Source organism: Phocoena phocoena, chromosome 2 (genome assembly GCF_963924675.1).
Source record: "Phocoena phocoena chromosome 2, mPhoPho1.1, whole genome shotgun sequence".
In the NCBI taxonomy this organism is placed as follows: domain Eukaryota; kingdom Metazoa; phylum Chordata; class Mammalia; order Artiodactyla; family Phocoenidae; genus Phocoena; species Phocoena phocoena.
The window spans coordinates 85,566,395-85,585,087 of NC_089220.1; the positions used below are offsets into that span (position 1 = coordinate 85,566,395).

The following is an 18,693-nucleotide window of genomic DNA, read 5'->3' on the forward strand; positions in this document are numbered from 1 at the left end:
CTGGAAATCTCTATCTCCCTCCCGGACTTCCGGGGGAACTCCTACTTATCCTTCATGATTCAAATCACTTCCTCCGGGAACCCTTCCAGATACCCCTAGGAATAAAGCGCTTAGTTCATTGTGCGCCAGCAGCGCCTCGGATTTTCTATATGTCAAGCATTATATTCAGTCCACCATAATTTGTTTACATATCTTTCTCCCAAATCTAGACAGAAGGCAGGGAAGGCATTCTATTCGCCTTCTTTTCCTCAGCATTCATCCCGCACAGTTCCTGGCACACTGTTTGCCCTCAGTAAATGTTTGCTGTGTGAACACTTCCCAACTTCGCGCGGGACTCGAATTATCCGGTTAACGGGCGAGCCCCCAGGCTCTCCGCCTGCGTGGCAAGGAGATTTAAAGCCTTCGCACGGTGATTGGCTCCAGCTTCAGGGGTGTGTCCGCGCCCGCCGCGCCGGGGAAATGCGCAGGCGCGCAGGGCCGGCGAGCGCAGGCGCAAAAAGGCCGCCTCTGGGGTGCAGCCTGGAGTCCGGCCTGCGGGTGTCCGAGCTGCCGCGGCCGGAGAGGAGTGGCCGGAACTGCTTGGTGAGTCTCCAGGAGTGGGGCTGAACGAGCTGGCCGAGTGAAGATTGTGATCATAATCCCAGGGAAAAAGAGTATATCGTGACGGTTGAAAAGTTGGTGGCGTCGGGCTTAAGGGGAGGAGCGGGCGCTCTGGCCCCGACTGGGCAGGTCCGGCCCGGATCCAGGACTTGAGGTGCCTGGAGAGTATCTAGGGGCTAGAGGAGGAAGGGTGGAGAGATGGTGGTTCTCTGATCCCTTCCTTGAAACCTAGCAGAGGTAAACTCCCACTCCCTCATCTCCCACCCTCGCAGTGTTGCTGCGATCAGGATTAATAGACTGTATGGTGGCCACAGTGACCAGATAACTCTGAACTAGTTGTTTGAAGGTTTCTGAGGTTCATGGCATTGGGGAGTCCATGCTCTCCAGGAAAGTCCATTCTTACCTCGCGGCTTTACTGAAGACACACGAAGGAAAGGGTGGGTAAAAGATCGAATTCCACGGAGTAAGGGGGGCGGGGGGAAAGTCCTGGAAAGTACTATTTTACCTGGGACTTTTTTTCATTGTTAGTCACCACAATACTAGGAAAGGCAGGTGGGAGTTAGAGGAAACCGAAAGTCGTCAAAGGTAGGAAAAGAAGATGAGAAAGGGGTAGTATTTTGCCTTTTGCTACTTGTCATCTACTTCGGGGAGGGGTGGGGGCTATTGGGAGAGGAGAGTTATGGACACTGGCAGCTTCTGACAGTGTTCCCTTTGCCTTGTGAAAATAATGTAGCTTCTTAGTAGCAGATATTTCGAGAATTGAGAGTGATATTACTCCATCTGCCCTGGTGCCCTTAAGACTGGTTTTCAGATGTCCGGGTGAAATACTGCAGCTATGACCAGATAGAAATGGTTCTCCCACTTTCTTGTCTTGCCTGGAAAATACCACACTTGAAATTCATGAGACATCATTAGCAAGAATACTTTGACATCTAATCTTAAAATATTTCATAGTAAAATTTAAAAATATTAATATTTCTGCCACCAGTAAAGTTGATGCCAAAGGCATCCAGTGATCACTGGTCATTCATTCCTTTGGCAAGAGGTAATGAGAAGAAACACATTCATATAAATTTTAACAAATATTGATATTAGAAAAACCTCTTCTTACATTACCCTGCTCCTTCGACAGGTCATGTTAAAGTAAATAAAATGATCATATAACAACCTACAACTTAAATATTTATCAGTGTTGCTAGAGTTCTTTTTTTAGGTGCTTGTGGTATGTGAGTATGCACTAGAAAATTGCTGTTATCTTAGTTCCAGAAGAGGAATGACTTACTGTGCCATTATTTTCTTAACAATATTATACTCTTTCCTACAAACAGTAGAATTTCTGTATGCATCTTAGTGTTTGTTTCTTTTACTCTAAATCAACTTTAGTAACAAGCTCACTGAACTAAAGGTCACATCTCTTCTAATCATTCAGAACACAACCTTGAACCAAGAGGAGAGCAAACAAACAGGTCCTGTTGCTCATGGGACAGCTATGGTACTTCACTTGGCATGAACCATACCACCATCATAAATTACGCATTTTAGAAGATCATCTGTGTTACTATTTTACATCAAATTTTAATAGACTTTCTTTTAAACATTACCCTCTTCCAAAGTGATAATCTGTGAAATCACGGTTTTGCTATATTTTATAACTTTTTCTAGTACATATTATAATAAATACATAAGTATTAAGTGCATAAGTATTGCTTGTATAACAACTAAAATAATTTCTTGTTCTTGCTCTGCACTTTGGAAAATACTGTTTTGGGCTTAATCTACTCATTTTTAAGAGAAAGTGAAGACTGGACTACCTAAACTCTAAGGCCAGTGGACTCCAAAATTCTGTGAGCCTTTCTTTCTTTCTTTTTTTTCTTTCTTTTTTTGTTCTTTCTGTGAGCCTTGTGATGATGGCCTTCATTATTGTGACACAGTTCTAACAAACTTACTTATCTGGTTTCACCAGATGAAAGTAGATTAGAATAGCAAAAGTGAAAAAGAGGATGTGTGCTCTTTCACATTTTTGTGTGAAATCAGCTGCCTTTTGTTTTGTTTCCTCTGAATTAAGGTGCTTTGTTTTCCTCCTGTGTGTTCCTCTGTCTTAAATATTCTGGAAATCTGTTTTTTAACTGTGTTTGTACTCTGCATTATTTATATGTTAACATTTATAATATATGATGTTGCTTGCATCTAAGAGTGCTGAACTTTTTATTCCAGTGCCATATTTTGTTTCCAGGTCTGTAGACTGACAGAGAAGTAGATGACAAGGACTGGTTTTTTCTTTGTCTTGGGCGGGTAGAGGCTTGGAACAGATGGATCCAGTGCCTCTAACAATTGGAGGAAGTGGATTGTGGAACCAGGAAACAGCATCTACTGTTCTTTTTGTAATATTGGGGGGTGGAGATGGGATTCCATTTGCAGTCCTTTAAGTCACTGACATTTTGGTTTTGATTTCAGTTTAGGTCGAATTGCTACTAAAATATTTAAATCACTGTTCACTATGTTTTTCTGGAATTCCCTCATCTTAAAATCTTAACATTTATTTTAACAAGGTTTGACAATTGAGATTACCTTTAGACTGCCTCTTGATACTTATAAAATAAAATCCAAACTTCTTGGTATAGGATATAAGCCCATCATAACCTCTCTCCTACCTGCCTTTTAAAGCCATCCTGCCCCCTCTGTACACAGGCACATACATACACACGTTATATTCCTGCATGACTACGTTGTGGCACTTCTTTTTTTTTCCTTTTGGCGGTGTGGTGTAGCTCATGGGGTCTTAGTTCCCTAACCAGGGATTGAACCCAGGCCCCAGCAGTGAAAGCACCGAATCCTAACCACTGGACCACCAGGGAATTCCCTGTGGCACTTCTTTAATAGTCCAAAATCACAATTTTCTTAGAGTTTATTGTGCTTTGATTCCCAAATCACAATCCTGAGAGGTGTTTAATAATTATTATGAATAATTATAATAGTTTTAGTTAGCATTACATTCTAGCAGGGTTCTAAATGCTTTGTATAAATTAACTCAATCCTTATAACAACACTTGAAGTAAGCATTATATTCTCATTTAATGAGAAAACTGAAGAACAGAGAAGTTAAGTAAGCAATAGTCATGATTTGAAACCATTATGCCTCCAAATACTGGCCACTTAACCACTACACCGTACTGCTTTTTGTATAAACAAGAATGCCATTCCATCTGCTGTGGGGGATATTTCTTTCCAGGGATCTGAATGCTTGTGTTTTCTGCCTGTGGCACCTGACTCCTCCCATCAGAATATTTGAGAAACTTACCAGAAAGCATCAAAGTAAACTTGGAATTAGGGCCAAAATACTTGGATGGTTTAGATGAATATTTCTCTCAGGCAAGGTAAAGCCATGCCAGTCCTCCCTACCTCACACTTGGTATTTCTCTGGCAGATTCCATACTTATGTCTGCCAGACTGCGTCTCTGTCTTCCCTGGGGAACGACTGCTGCATTCTTGAGCCTCCTTCTTATCTTTCATATAGATCATCCCTTTTCTGTTCTCACGGCCTTTCCTTTAGACGTGCTCAATATAATTAATTATAATCACACCTAGATCTTCCTCCCCAGGATTATATCCTGATCACTTAGAGTAGAATTGCAGAAGTTCCAAGGCTGAGCAGTACTTGAAAACTAGGTTTTAGACATCAAGCAATTAAGTTATAATAGGTGCTTCTGTAAAACTGAAGTGTAATTTTGATCTTTTTGGTTAGTGATCTTTAGTGGTACTTTTTCCCTCAGTAGTATGATTTCTGTCTTGATTCATGTGCTTCAGTGGTCTTTGAAACCAAGGTATTTAATAGGTATGATTCAGAGGTGTACTTCTTATATTTGCATAGCTTTGGGGCTTTGGTATAAGAATTGCTAAAGTTGTTCCTATAGAGGGAAGTAGAAGGAAGAAATGAACCCTAACATAAATAAGACTCTCATCTCATCTAAATGCTTTCAGGAAGAATTAAATTTCCTGATCAGAGCGTGTATTCTTTTTGGCCTAACCTAGAATGTTTAGAGTATTTTGGAATACCATGTACCTGTACTTTGTGAGTATAAGTGTGAACATTTTTTCTTCCTTCCTTTCTTCTTTGTGTGTGAACACTTTTAATGTTCCATATTAAAAGTGGAATCTAAGAATGAAATATATTTCTAAAGAGAAACTAAATTCTTTTATGCAGTAAGTGATGGTTCATATCTGAATTTCTACTTCGTTCTCTGTAATCCTTTTTTCTATTCTTTCCATTTATTCTCCATTACTCATGTTTAAGAGTCTTCAAAAAAGAGCTGCTTAGGTGTATTGGGCATATACTAGTACTTTATTAGGCACCTGGAATGGCACCTAATAACTCACAACATGAGATACCACGTGTGAGGTAAGGATGATTGGCAAGGCTTCCAATAACCTGAATAAAATATTCATCCCAACCATCCAAGTATTTTGGCTCTGATTCTAAGTTTACCTGGAAACTTTCTGAGTAGCTTCTCAAACATTCTGATACCAGGAGTCAGATGCCACAGAGAACATAACAAATAACATGAGTGAAAATGAGCAGTTCATTAATAATTGTCATTTCATGAGTCTTTGCTCTGTGCTAGGCACTGTGCTAAGCTCTTTATATACCTTAACTAATTTTATTTCTGAAACAACCCTGAGAGGTAGAACTGTGATCCTAACGAATGAGGAAACTGAGACTTGAATATGTTGAGTAAATTGCCCAGGTACCAGAGCTAGGATGAACTCAGGGTCTATCTGACCTCGGAGTCTGTGTTATGAACCACTACATTATGCTCATTCAACACAATTTATTAAATTATCTCACCTTATCTGGATGTAGAAAGTTTAGTCACAGGAGAATTATAACTGAAATCATATTCAACCCAACTAGGCCTTGACAGTATTTCAGATGGTCTTAGCCTCAGGCTAGGAAGACGATAGTCTTGTAGAGAGACAGAATTTATGTGCATAAAACAATTAGAAAACTTAAGTGAAAAGGAAAACTGTATATATTTGGAGGCAGGTAGCATAAAATAAACATTGCAAAAGAAACAAAGGTAATTTTCTTGGCATCAAAATATGTTCCCTTACTTGATAGTAGATGCTTGAAAAATGTTTGTGGAATGTATTGAGAGAGATGAATTCTAGGACCAGGGTTCCTTTCTTCCACACCTTCAGACTAGGTAGGCTGCTGACTCCTCCTTGCTCTCTGTCAGCAAAAGGAAGTTTTCAGCTCCCTTGGGGAGGTCACCATAGCTACATGGTAGTTTTTACCAATTCTCTTCTGACAGCCCTGGCCTATAGTTTTACTCTTCAGCTGGACCTCTGTCTCGCTTGCCCTCTTATGACCTCACTCCTCTGCTTTCTCTTTCTCAGCTATCATCAAGTCTGTTCCAAGAAGTATACCCAACCCCTGCCACTTCTCCAGTAACGACTGTGTAAAGAAAGCCTAAGAGTTGCATTTTATTCTCTTAGCATAAAAAAGTTGGATTAGATGATCTCTGAGGTTTCTCTTTAGAGATAATTCTCTGAGATGAGAATTAAACAGAAACTTTGTTCACACATAATTGGTTAATTAAGCAGAAATTTCTGTAGGCTGGTGTTTTCCAAATGGTGTTCCATGGAACCCTGGGTTCCTTGGGATTAATAGAAGTATTCTTGGAAGGATTTTATGGTCATCTACATTTGAGTGGGATAGACAAAGGTAAATAAATATACTTCTTCACTGCTTTAGAACTTATGATTTCCAGCCAAGAATTTAATAAGCCAGCCAGTCTATAATGTGAGGATAAACATCAAAACTAGGAGGGGATGGGAAGGTATAAGAGCTAAATATCTTCATTGTAGAAAGTCAGTGGATGATACCCAAAATTGACAAATATCAAGAAACAACACCATAAGCATGATTTAGAAGTTGGGAGTTAAACACTGAAATAACTAATACTGTTGAAAATTTTGCCTCTGGGGTCCTGGGAGCAGGAGTTGTTTTGGGAGAAGAGGAAGGTCAGGGGAACTGCTATTTATTGGTGTAGAACTGTTTGACATCTCAAACCATGTATATGTATTTGATCAAAATTAAATATGGAAGAATATCACATCTTCAAAAATAACTTTTAATGGCTGAATAACATTCCATCATGTAGTTATACCGTAATTTTTCAGTCAAATCTCTATCACTGGTTATTTAGACCACTTCAGTGTTTTTAACACTATAAATAATACTGGGACTAATGTATTTTTTTTTTTTTGGGACTAATGTATTTTTGCTTATATCTGTGATTTTCTTCTAAATTAATAAAAGTGGGAAAGGTCAAAGAATAGGGATATTTAAATTTTTCTTGTATGTATTGCATTATCTTTTGAGAGTTTTGATTTTTTTAAATCAGCATTTTATTTCCTTAAATAGTGGTCAAGTAGACTTTAATTGTATAGGAGTAAGAATTGAAATGCCCATAGATAACCTGGGCTTGAAAAATACTATTATATCAATTTTTCTTTTGTCATTGGAGCTTGCAACATTTTTTATCTTTTAGTTTTTCATTATCAATCAAAGGTTTGTAGTTATAGCATAGACTTTTGCTGTTAACAAAGTTCTAGAGTGTTCTGAAACACAAACATACACAAAACCAGTGTATGTTTGTAACTTTTCTAATGTTAAAGTGATTTTTACAGAAAATTTAGAAAATACATTATTGTATAAGGCAAATAAAAATCACCTGTAAAGGGCTTCCCTGGTGGCGCAGTGGGTAAGAGTCTGCCTGCCAATGCAAGGGACACGGGTTCGAGCCCTGGTTGGGGAAGATCGATTCCCACATGCCGCGGAGCAACTAAGCCCATGCGCCACAACTACTGAGCCTGCGCTCTAGAGCCCGTGAGCCACAACTACTGAAGCCCGTGTGCCTAGAGTCTGTGCTCTGCAACAAGAGAAGCCACTGCAATGAGAAGCCCATGCACTGCAACGAAGAGTAGCCCCCGCTCGCCGCAACTAGAGAAAGCCCGCGCGCAGCAACAAAGACCCAACACAGTAAAAAATAAATAAATAAAATTAATAAATTTATTTTTAAAAAATCACCTGTAAAATTTTTTAAACATTTTTATTCCATGTAATTTAAGATATGGTGGACCTTCACATTTTTGGCCTTTAGTTTTTAAACTGTACATAGTTTTTAGCGTAGCCTTAAGATCTATTGATGAGAATTACAGTGTTTAACCTTGTATAATGACCATTTTAAGTCTTTTCCAAAAGTCAGTGTTTTCAGATATACTAACATATAAATAATGAATTTGTTGCCTTATTTAGGTTTCACTTTCTCTTGCATACTTATTAATAATAGCCAGGAGTACCAGTTTAAAAAAAATAATTTTCTCTCATTATAAGAAAGAAAACTTGGAATTTTTTCCCTTTTAAAAATACAGAAAGGGGCTTCCCTGGTTGTGCAGTGGTTGAGAGTCTGCCTGCCAATGCAGGGGACACGGGTTCGGGCCCTGGTCTGGGAAGATCCCACATGCCGCGGAGCAACTGGGTCCGTGAGCCACAACTACTGAGCCTGTGCGTCTGGAGCCTGTGCTCTGCAACAAGAGAGGCTGAGGTGGTTGAGAGGCCCGCGCACTGCAATGAAGAGTGGCCCCCGCTCGCCGCAACTAGAGAAAGCCCTTGCACAGAAACGAAGACCCAACACAGCCAAAAATAAATAAATAAATAAATTAATTAATTAATTAAAAAAAATACAGAAAGGCATGTTTACAGAATTCCAAGAAGTTGGAATGAAGAAGTTAATGAAGAAGGGCATCAGGTGTATTTCTTAATGTGGTTGTTCTACCCTATTTTCCAACAACCATTTTTCTCCCTGGAGAAGAAATGTGATTCATTTAATGTAAAATATGTTTTTTATTTCAGTGGTGCCTACTCTATAACTACTATCATTTATTTTAACTATATCTCTTAACTTAGATTTTACACTGTGGCAGAAAATAGTTTGTTTAGCGTAGGAAAAGCTACAAAATTAATGTTTTCCTTCCTATCTTCCTTTTAATTCTTACTCATACTTTTTTCTTTTATTTGACTATTCTTTCTCCAACCTTAAGTCTTTTTTTTGTTTTTTATTGAAAAGCTGAGAGATATTATTGAGATACTATTCACATAACTTAAAATTCCCCATTTTAAAGTATGCCATTTAGTGGCTTTTATCATATTCATAAGGCTGTGCAGCCATCACCACTAATTCCAGAATACTTCCATCACCCCAAAACAACCCCATACCTAATGGTAGTCAGTCCTACGTCCCCCTAACCGTGGCAACCACTAATCTACTTTCTGCCTTTATGGATTTATCTATCTTGGACATTTCATATAAATAGCATCATACAATATGGGGCCTTTTGTATCTGGCTTTGTTCACTAAGAATAATGCTTCCAAGACTCATACATGTTGTAGCATGTAAACTTCCTTTCTATGGCTGAATGATACTCCATTGTATGAACGTTTGGGTTTTTTGTTTGTTTGTTTTTTAATAAATTTATTTATTTATTTTTGGCTGCGTTGGGTCTTTGTTGCTGTGCACGGGCTTTCTCTAGTTGCAGCGAGCGGGGGCTACTCTTCGTTGCGGTACGCAGGCTTATCCTTGTGGTGGCTTCTCTTGTTGCGGAGCATGGGCTCTAGGCGTGCAGTCTTCAGTAGTTGTGGCACGTGGGCTCAGTAGTTGTGGCTCTTGGGCTCTAGAGCGCAGGTTCAGTAGTTGTGGCGCACAGGCTTATTTGCTCCACAGCATGTGGGATCTTCTCAGACCAGGGATTGAACCTGTGTCCCCTGCATTGGCAGGCAGATTCCTAACCTCTGCACCACCAGGGAAGTCCCAAGTTTTTTGTTTTTTGTTTTTTTGTTTTTTTGTTTTTAATTTTCGGCAGCATTGGGTCTTTGTTGCTGTGCGCGGGCTTTCTCTAGTTGTGGTGAGTAGGGGCTACTCTTCATTGGGGTGTGCAGGCTTCTCCTTGCGGTGGCTTCTCTTGATCTGGAGCACAGGCTCTAGGCATGTAGGCTTCAGTAGTTGTGGCACGTGGCACACAGGCTCAGTAGTTGTGGCTCACAGGCTCTAGAGTGCAGGCTCAGTAGTGGTGCGTGGGCTTAGTTGCTCCACAGCATGTGGGATCTTCCTGGACCAGGGATCGAACCTATGTCCCCTGCATTGGCAGGCGGATTCTTAACCACTGCGCCACCAGCGAAGTCCCAAATTGCTTTTTATCTCAGCAATTGAATTATCTGTTTTTGACTGGTTCATTTTTATAGTTTCTAGATCTTTGTAACAGTGACCTGCATTTCTGTTGATAATCTTTCTTAATTCAATTAGCATTTTTATTACCACCTTTGAACTCAGGATCTGCAGGGATGGGGCAACTACCAGTGCAAGGCTCTCTTCTCCCTGATTGTTGGCAGGCCAGCAAATGTGCACTCCTCCCAAGTAGAATCTATTCTTCTCCAGCCCTTCATACTGTCATAGTGGTTCTCCCAGCAGCCAACAGGGCTTTTCTCCTTTGCACAGACGCCCAGGACTGGGATGCCCAGATTGTTGCTTGACTTGCTTGTTCCCCAGGGTGAGAGTCTGCCCGTTCAGACCTTCTCTTCCTTCCAGATCCCTCCCAAGGTTTCAGATCCTGACCTGATGCTTTTTTTCTATCCTACTCCATTAAGTGGAGATCTCTCTTGTAGCTTTTGTTGTATAGGAGTTGTTCTGTCAGTTTCCAGCAGTTTTCCCTGAGAATTGTTCCACTTGTAGAGGTGTTTTTGATGTGTTTGTTGGGGAGGGTGAGCTCCACGTCATTGCTACTCTGCCATCTTCATCCCCCTCTCGGTTTTTTCCTACTTTTTGACTATTACGAATAATGCTGCTTTAACATTGGTGTACAAGTTTTTGTGTGGACATATGTTTTCATTTCTAATATATGTAGGAATGAAATTGCTAGATCCCATGGTAGTTCTGTGTTTAACTTTTTGAAGCCTAAGTTGTTCTTGTCCTTTGTCGTTAACCTCTATCTATATTTTTCCTCTATTAGGTACCAGAATTGTAACAGGGAGAATATCATCCATTAGTACTTGTTTGTATATTAAAAAATGAAAACTTTTATCTGAAACAGTGGTTTTCAACCTTGGCCACATATTGGAAACCTGGAGAGTTTTAAAACTGACTGATGCCTGGCTCCCACCCGCAGAGATTCTTATTTAATTAGTGTGGTCTGCAGCCTTGGCCTCCAAATTTATAAAGGCTCATCAGGTGATTATAACGTGTAACCAAGGCTGGGAATCACTGCTCTAAAATGTGCTTTAAGCATGGCATTAGACTTGCAACTTGGAAAAGGCAGAAAAGAAATTGGGACTCGAGAGGATGGTCATGTCCCAGCTCTCAGGTGAGTCGCTGGGAGGGCCGCTGAGTGTGGGTTCTTGGCTTGGCGTAGGAAAGAATTCAAGAGCGCCATAGTAAAATGAAAGAAGGTTTATTCAGGGAGAGATACCCACTCCATAGACAGAGTGTGGGCCATCTCAGAAGGTCAGGGCCCCAAGGTATGGGGTTGTCAATTTTTATAGGGGTGGGTAATTTCATAGGCTAATGAGTGGGAAGATTATTCCAGCTATTTTGGGGAAGGGGCAGGGATTTCCAGGAATTGGGCCACCACCCACTTTTTGGCCTTTTATGGTCAGCCTCGGAACTGTCATGGCACCTGTGGGTGTGTCATTTAGCTTGTTGATGTATTATGATGAGCGTATACTGAGGCCCAAGGTCTAGTGGAAGTCGACTCTTCCGCCATCTTGGACCTAACCAGTTTATGTAACCAGTTTATGTTGTGTCCTCAGTGGCAATGCTATTCTTTTAAAGGTTGTGCCCAGCCGCCTTCCTGTCTCACAGGGACTTCATGTGTATACAGATTGACCCTTGAACAATGTGGGTTTAAACTGGGTGGATACACTTACACTCAGATTTTTTTTTTTCCAATAAATACCTACTACAGTACTAACGTAACCCCTGCATTGTTAAAGGGTCAACTGTACTTTTCTTTGGGCAAAGCTGCTACAGATTTGAATGACTTGATAATGTGGTTCTCTACTCTCCATCTAATATGCAAAACAGTAATTGAAAACACATGCTCTAGAGCACTCTTCCTGGGTTTCATCCTGGCTCTACTTGTAAAAGTTGCTTAACCTCACTGTTCCTTAGTTTGTACATCTGTAAAATGTGGGATTAAACAGTGTTTGCTAGGGTCGAATGTTTGTATGTCCTCCCCTCCAAAATTCATATGTTAAAATCGTAATGCTGGATGTGATGGTGTTAGTAGGTAGAGCCTTTGGGCGGTGTTTAAACCATGAGGGTGGAACCCTCATTAATGGGATTAGTCTCTTATAAAAGAGATTTCAGAGAGCTCCTAGCCCCTCCCACCATGTGAGGGTGCTTTAAATCATAAAGAGGGCCCTTACAAGAACTTTTAAAATAGCCAGCCTGTGGTATTTTGTTATTGAAGCCTTAATGGACTAAGACAGTGTTGTAAGGATTAAATGAATGTGTGTGTGTTTATATTTTTTTAATATTTCTTAGAATAGTGTCTTGCATGTATAATGCTTTATAAATATCAACTATTGTAGTTAGAGTCCTCTCAATCCCCTACCCACTATCTAGACTTTCAAAATGGTGAGTAAACATTATTAAAAAGTTAGCTGCCATTTAAAATATTTTTTATATATTTTAAATTTTTTTCATAATAAAAAGTTGAGAAAGTAGCATAATGACCCTCCATGTATTATTCACCCAGCTTCAGCAATCATGGCCATTCTTTGCATCCTCTGTACTCCCACCCATTTCCCCACCTTTGTTGTTTGTTTGTTTTTTCACCACATAGCATATGGGATCTTAGCTCCCGACCAGGGATCAGACCTGCTCCCCCTGCAGTGGAAGTGTGGAGTCTTAACCACTGGACCACCAGGGAAGTCCCAACTTCGAATTATTTTAAAGCAACTCCTACAGACTTTCATTTATTTATTAATTAATTTATGTATTTATTTTTGGTTGTGCGAAGTCTTAGATGCAGCCAGCAGGCTCCTTAGTTGCGGCATGCGAACTCTTAGTTGCGGCATGCATGTGGGATCTAGTTCCCTGACCAGGGATCAAACCCGGGACCCCTGCATTGGGAGCACGGAGTCTTAACTGCTGCACCAACTGTGAAGTCCCAGGCTTTCATTTAAATGGCTTCTCATTTCATACATTTTCTTTGAATCCCTGATGGTGCTGAATGTCAGTAGAAAAGTTAGAGAACAAGAATACACTGGAGGTGAGGGGCTATGACAGAAGATTGACTGTACTCCAGGATGGAGCTGTTGTAAATTCTCAATTACAGCTACTTTCTCTGCTTCTTTATGGGATCCTCTTTTATCCACTTCTTAGTATTTTGCCATGAAAGTACTAAGAACTTATTCAGACTCCATTAGAACCCACTCCTGCCACATCATGTGAAGTATGTTTCCCAGCCAAACCGTAGCAAGGGCCTTTTCTCTAAACAACTTTTAGCAGTTTAGGACAAATGTTTCCACTGTATTATTTCTATACTTTTATGGTTGGGGTGGGTGATCATCAATTAGTGGATAGAAATGTTTCCACAGATTTACACTTACTGTGAATATGTGCCAACTGGAAGATCTGTCTCAGGAAAGGCTAAGAATTGATATTATGCTTATGAATTAGGGTCTAGAATTTATTCCTTGTCCTTGTTTTCTCCAATCTTATAAATCTCTTTTCTTGGTTGTCATAAACTATCATATTTTACAATAAAAATAAATGTATGAAATTTAAAAGTAGTACATTACAAACTATTTGGAAAATTGGAAAAAGAAGAAAAATCACTCTTAATTCTACTATACCACAACAGCCATTGGTTATATTTTGATGATTCCCTTCCAGACTTTTTTCTACCCATATTTTAACCCTCCGGTAATTATAGCACATATCTGATTTTTTTTTTAAGTCTTCTTTGTTCACTGTATAATATACTAACCTTCATAACCTAAGCCCTTTTGTGGTTTGTGTTTGCCAGCTTTAGCCAGAAAAAAAGAATCATTTAAGGGCAGTCTTTAATTTTTTAGACATGCAAAGTTATATATATTTGTCTAGCTAAGTATCTTTCAACCGGAAACTTGGTTTAGTTCTCCATCTTGATGGTTTTTTTTTTTTTTTTTTGATAAGAAGCAGTGAAGTTTAATTAACCAGTACTGAAAGGTAACCTTCATGGACCAGCATCACTTCCATGAGCTGATTGATTAAGTGGGAGAACCACAGGCCTCATGACTGGCATGAAAATAGTATAGCCTATACAGTATCATCAACTTTAATATTCAAATTTAGTCTTCAGATGGAACAGTTAATTAGTAGCGATTATTTTCAGTTGCATTTACATTGATATCACTCATATTTAACATTGTTACTTTACTTTTGTTTTGCCTACTATTTCTGCTTCCCTAATGATATTGAAATAATGGCTAACACTTGAATACCAGCTATGCTTCAGGCACTGTGCTAAGCACTTTGTATGGATCATCTTTTTTAATCTTCACCAAAAAAGCCTTTGAAATAGATCTGTGACCTCTATCTTACAAATGCAGACACTGAACTTTAGTGGGGATAGGTAGCTTGCCCAGGGTCACACAACAAATACATTTTTGAGGCCCGAATTTGGATGCTGGAGCTCCCACTACTCACCACTGTGCTAGCCTGCTCTGAACAGAAGTTTCTACTTGTTGTAAATACATTAGTTACCATGAAAGTCTAATCAAAATATGCCAAAGAGAATTGCACATTTTATCAAACTGTTAAAGAGTACAGTAATAACTGTATGAGTGTAACTCATAGAGCAGCTTACATTGTGATTAACTATGTTTTAAGAGAAGGAATAGGCAGGAAACTAATGGTAGAATATTTTAATGCAAAATCCTTGCCTTCCAGTATAAACTGAGTTAATACTTTATAAAATCATTCTTATATTGGTCTTTTCAGGAATCAGTGATTTAAAGTGCTATTTCTTCATTACTTCCTGAGTATCCCTCCATTTTTATCAACGAAGACATGTGGATCTCCTGTTGATTAAGTTCTGAGTCCTTTTTACTTTGTATTCTTCTTCCCAGTAGTATTATTTTCATTTTCTAAATTAATGTAGATATTTTTCAGGTTCTAAATTATTATAAAACAGATGAAAGCCATGATTACTCTGGTCTTTCTAGTTCTTCCTTCAGTTAAACCATCTTTGAGTCTGTGGAAGAGATAAGATTTCATGGTATTACTATAGAAAGTATCTGAAATTTTGAAATGAGCCATCAGGTAGAGTGCTTAGCCTATATTCTTATATTCAACAGTTCTCATATCTTATTAAGGGGTGGTACATCCAACAGTAAGACTATTTACCAGACCATGAGCTAGCCTTGGTTTCAGAGTTGATCCAGCCTTGAATAATAAATCTGCTCTTTACTCAGTCACCTTGGGCAAATTACTTACTTAAACTGAGCCTTAGTTTCCCCACCTATAAAGTGGTATAACAGACATAATGACATATATAAATAACTTAGATGGTTATATGATACATAGTACATGCTCAGTGAGCATTTCTTCCTCCCCTCTCCCCCCAAGGTTTATAATAGAAAAGAAATTAAGAAAGATAACTAGGAGTCTGCTAGTAAGCCCAAATGAACCATAGTAAGGGAAATAGGATGTAAAGGCAATGAGAAAAATCTTGCATTTTCATCTCAAAGGCACACATGTAGCGTAAGTTCCCAGGAGCACTGGGAAAATGACACAGATATTTAATCTATTGGGTTATACCTAAGAAAAGTAAGTTTAATGGAATCTTTGTGTCAAGTGATGTTTCATTTTTCCTTCCCTTCCCCTTCTCTAATTCTCTTTACTCTACCATTCTGGATAGGCTTTCCTGACTGCATGAGAAAAACTTCTGGAGATAATAAATACGAGTAAAGCTATATAGCTAGTTCTAGCTTGCACCCTGCCTGACACTTCTGAGCAGTTTAGTAAAGGCTAAAATAGCCTAGGGAGTATTATTCTTTGTCTCTCTTTGGCCTTCCCCTTACAATTCTGCTTTGTCTCACTTACTCCCATTTACTATAATAATGTGCTCAACATCCTCAAAAATCCAGAGTAGAGAAGTCTTAGGCAGCTCTGTCCTGATATCAGCATGCCAAACATGTGAGAACTTTACAGAAGTCTGTTTCTTGTTTGTGTGTCATCTGCTCAGGGAGGGAAAAAAAGAAGTACTAGGCAGCACTTTGAGTTCACTTAAAAGGTGTGTCCTAAAACATGGCACCACTGCTATGCCAGGAGTGACTCTTCACATCTGCTTCCCAGCTATATCTGCCTTTTTTTTTTAATCTGCCTTTTTGATAATTAAAGGCAAGGACTCTTGGAATCTTTAAGTTTGACAGAGGTCAGTTTTACATTCAAGCCTCTCTTTGAACCTACATGGAGTTTTGCTCATATTTACTAGGAGAATAACAAATATTGACTTGTAATTGGCAAGAATCACTTCTAGGAGTAGAATTACAAAATTATACAGTTTGAGAGATCTGAGCTTCCTTACTCCCAAAATATCTTCCTACCCATAGTATACTATATCGGAAAACCTAATTGGGATGTCATTTCCAGATACTAACTGATTAGTGTGTATTGCTTTTCTTAACACTTTCTGCTCTGTGGGGCATTTAGGAGTTTCACGTGAGAGAGACAGATAACTTTGGAGCGTACCGCCTAGGAAGGACAGGCTTTGAAAGGAACCTTGTGTGGGAAAGCACAAGACTGCCTGGGCAGGCAGATGGGGATATTATAGAAAGGAAAAGCATACAAAAACGGTGGGAGGGTACAAAGCAACTTCCTTTTCTTTTTATAATTACAACTATGAAAGACTGACAGAAGAGAAACTGTAGCATAATCATATGTGTGATTAAAGCTAAAGTCTCATAAACAATTAGCAAGGTAATAAAGCATGTGGTTCTGTTTATGCTTATATCTAATGAATGATCAGTTCTTAATTTAAGAGAGGCCTTTATATCTTGATTATGTATCTTAGTATATGAACCTTTTGGCAGAGCCACAGTCCTACTATGGCATACAAGCTATGAGATTAAATTTGCAAATTTTGGCAATTTAATAATTTTAATAACAGTAGTTTTATGAGCATTAATGTCTTTAATCAAGGCTCAAAATCTTAATTAAATCCTGAAATGGTTAGCAATGACAGTAGAATTATAAACAAGGCTCTAAATGTAATGCCTTCCTGTCTTAGGAATGGGATATTGTCGCTTTTTGTTTAGATGATTCTAATAAAAGTGTTGGTTAGCTATGGATGTGACTAAAAATATCTGTATGTGACCAGCAGGCCATTCTAAATCATACACATGTAATGGCAATTTTTGGTTTGTGGTTCTAGTGTTTATTTGAAGGCTTTGTGCTACTATTACATGTAGCTTTGTTTCTAAGATCCACTTAAATGAGCGTACATCTTGTTTTTCTACTTATTTGTTCATTCAGCACACATTTACTGGGGTACAAACTGTCAGATCCTGTTAGGTGTTAGAGGTACAAAGATATAATAAAATCCTTTCCCTCCAAGTGTTCAGTACTAAGACGTTAACAAAGTTCCCTGCTCGTCAGTGAGTGTACTCCATGGCAGGATTTCTCAACCTGAGCACTTTGACATTTTGGGCCAGATAATTCTTGTTGTGGGACTGTCCCAAGGAGCATTATAGGAGGTTTAGCAGTATCCCTGGCCTCTACCAACTAGATGCCAGTAACATTACTCCTCCTTACCACCCCCCACCCCAACTCCTGGCAATCAAAAAATTCTCCAGACATTGCCACATGTCCCCTGGGGATAAATCCAGAATGTGAACCACACTTTTATATGTGTCATTGACAAAGGGCTTTGGTAAAATTGGTTTTCAAATTTTTAATAACGAAGCTAGCAAATGTAATAAAAAGAAAACAACCTAGGTAAGTCACACAGTGCTTATTACTCCACATGACTGCTCAAAGAAGAATACTATACAACAGTGTATCGCTGTTAATATTAGAGAGCAGGACTCTTGGAATCTTCACCTATTAAAAGTTTTGTGTTTCAGTTTGAATGTCTGTGAGATCACTTCCTGAGTTACTATGAGTTACTAAGTTACTAAGTATAGAAGAATAATTGTACAGTTTCTTAGGGACTTCACTAAAATAACAAACCATACAGTAATTGGAAAGGGAGAGTCTACTCTTTTTTTTTTTTTTTTTTTTTTTTTTGCGGTGCGGGCCTCTCACTGCTGTGGCCTCTCCCGTTGCCGAGCACAGGCTCCGGACGCGCAGGCTCAGCGGCCATGGCTCACGGGCCTAGCTGCTCCACGGCATGTGGGATCCTCCCGGACCGGGGCACGGACCCGTGTCCCCTGCATCGGCAGGCAGACTCTCAACCACTGCGCCACCAGGGAAGCCCAGGGAGAGTCTACTCTTAATAAAAACTAGGTCTTTTCTGAGCTCTCTGTATCAGCATTATCCTTTTCTTGTTAAGAATGAAAGTATTTCATTTTTTCCAATGAGTAGCCTGGACAACTGGCACATTTTTAGAATGTTTCCTGTGCTTTGCAGGCACAGGACTTTGAATTTGTTACTTTACTAATGGAACACTACCTAACTTCAACTTTTTCACCTTATCGCTTTTCCATATTCAGACAATGTACAAAGAACATTGTACACCAGGAATTCATTTTAATAGTTTCTTGAAGCTTGTCTTCTAGTAATGCCTTCCTTCTCAAAGTAGAAGGACCACTTTCCTATTAGAAACAGTGCTTCACTGGAAGTCCTGAAACCTGAGTTTTAGTTTCACCTCTGGTAATAACTAGCATTTAAGCATTTCCTTACCATCTCTCAGCCTTAATTTCTTCACCTGAAATATAGATAGATAGGTAGATAGATAGATAGACAGATAAATAGATAGGGATAAAGATAGGCTATTTTATCGTGTTTTCCAAGTATCCTAAATTCCATAAATATATACTCTTTGCTCAA

General features: G+C 39.2%; 1 protein-coding gene across 2 annotated transcripts in view; it reads left to right on the forward strand.

Moving 5' to 3' along the window:
* Nucleotides 1–480: 480 nt before the first annotated feature.
* The window catches only part of SNAP23 (synaptosome associated protein 23), a 33,281-nt gene continuing 15,068 nt past the window's right edge, over nucleotides 481–18,693 (forward strand). The window contains exons 1-2 of one of the 2 annotated variants that reach the window (XM_065871202.1): nucleotides 523–582; nucleotides 1,589–1,645. The gene's annotated coding sequence lies outside the window, so the exon portion shown is untranslated. Of the gene's footprint in view, nucleotides 583–1,588; nucleotides 1,646–18,693 lie in introns of both variants that reach the window. The other variant, XM_065871201.1, reaches the window with a different exon arrangement.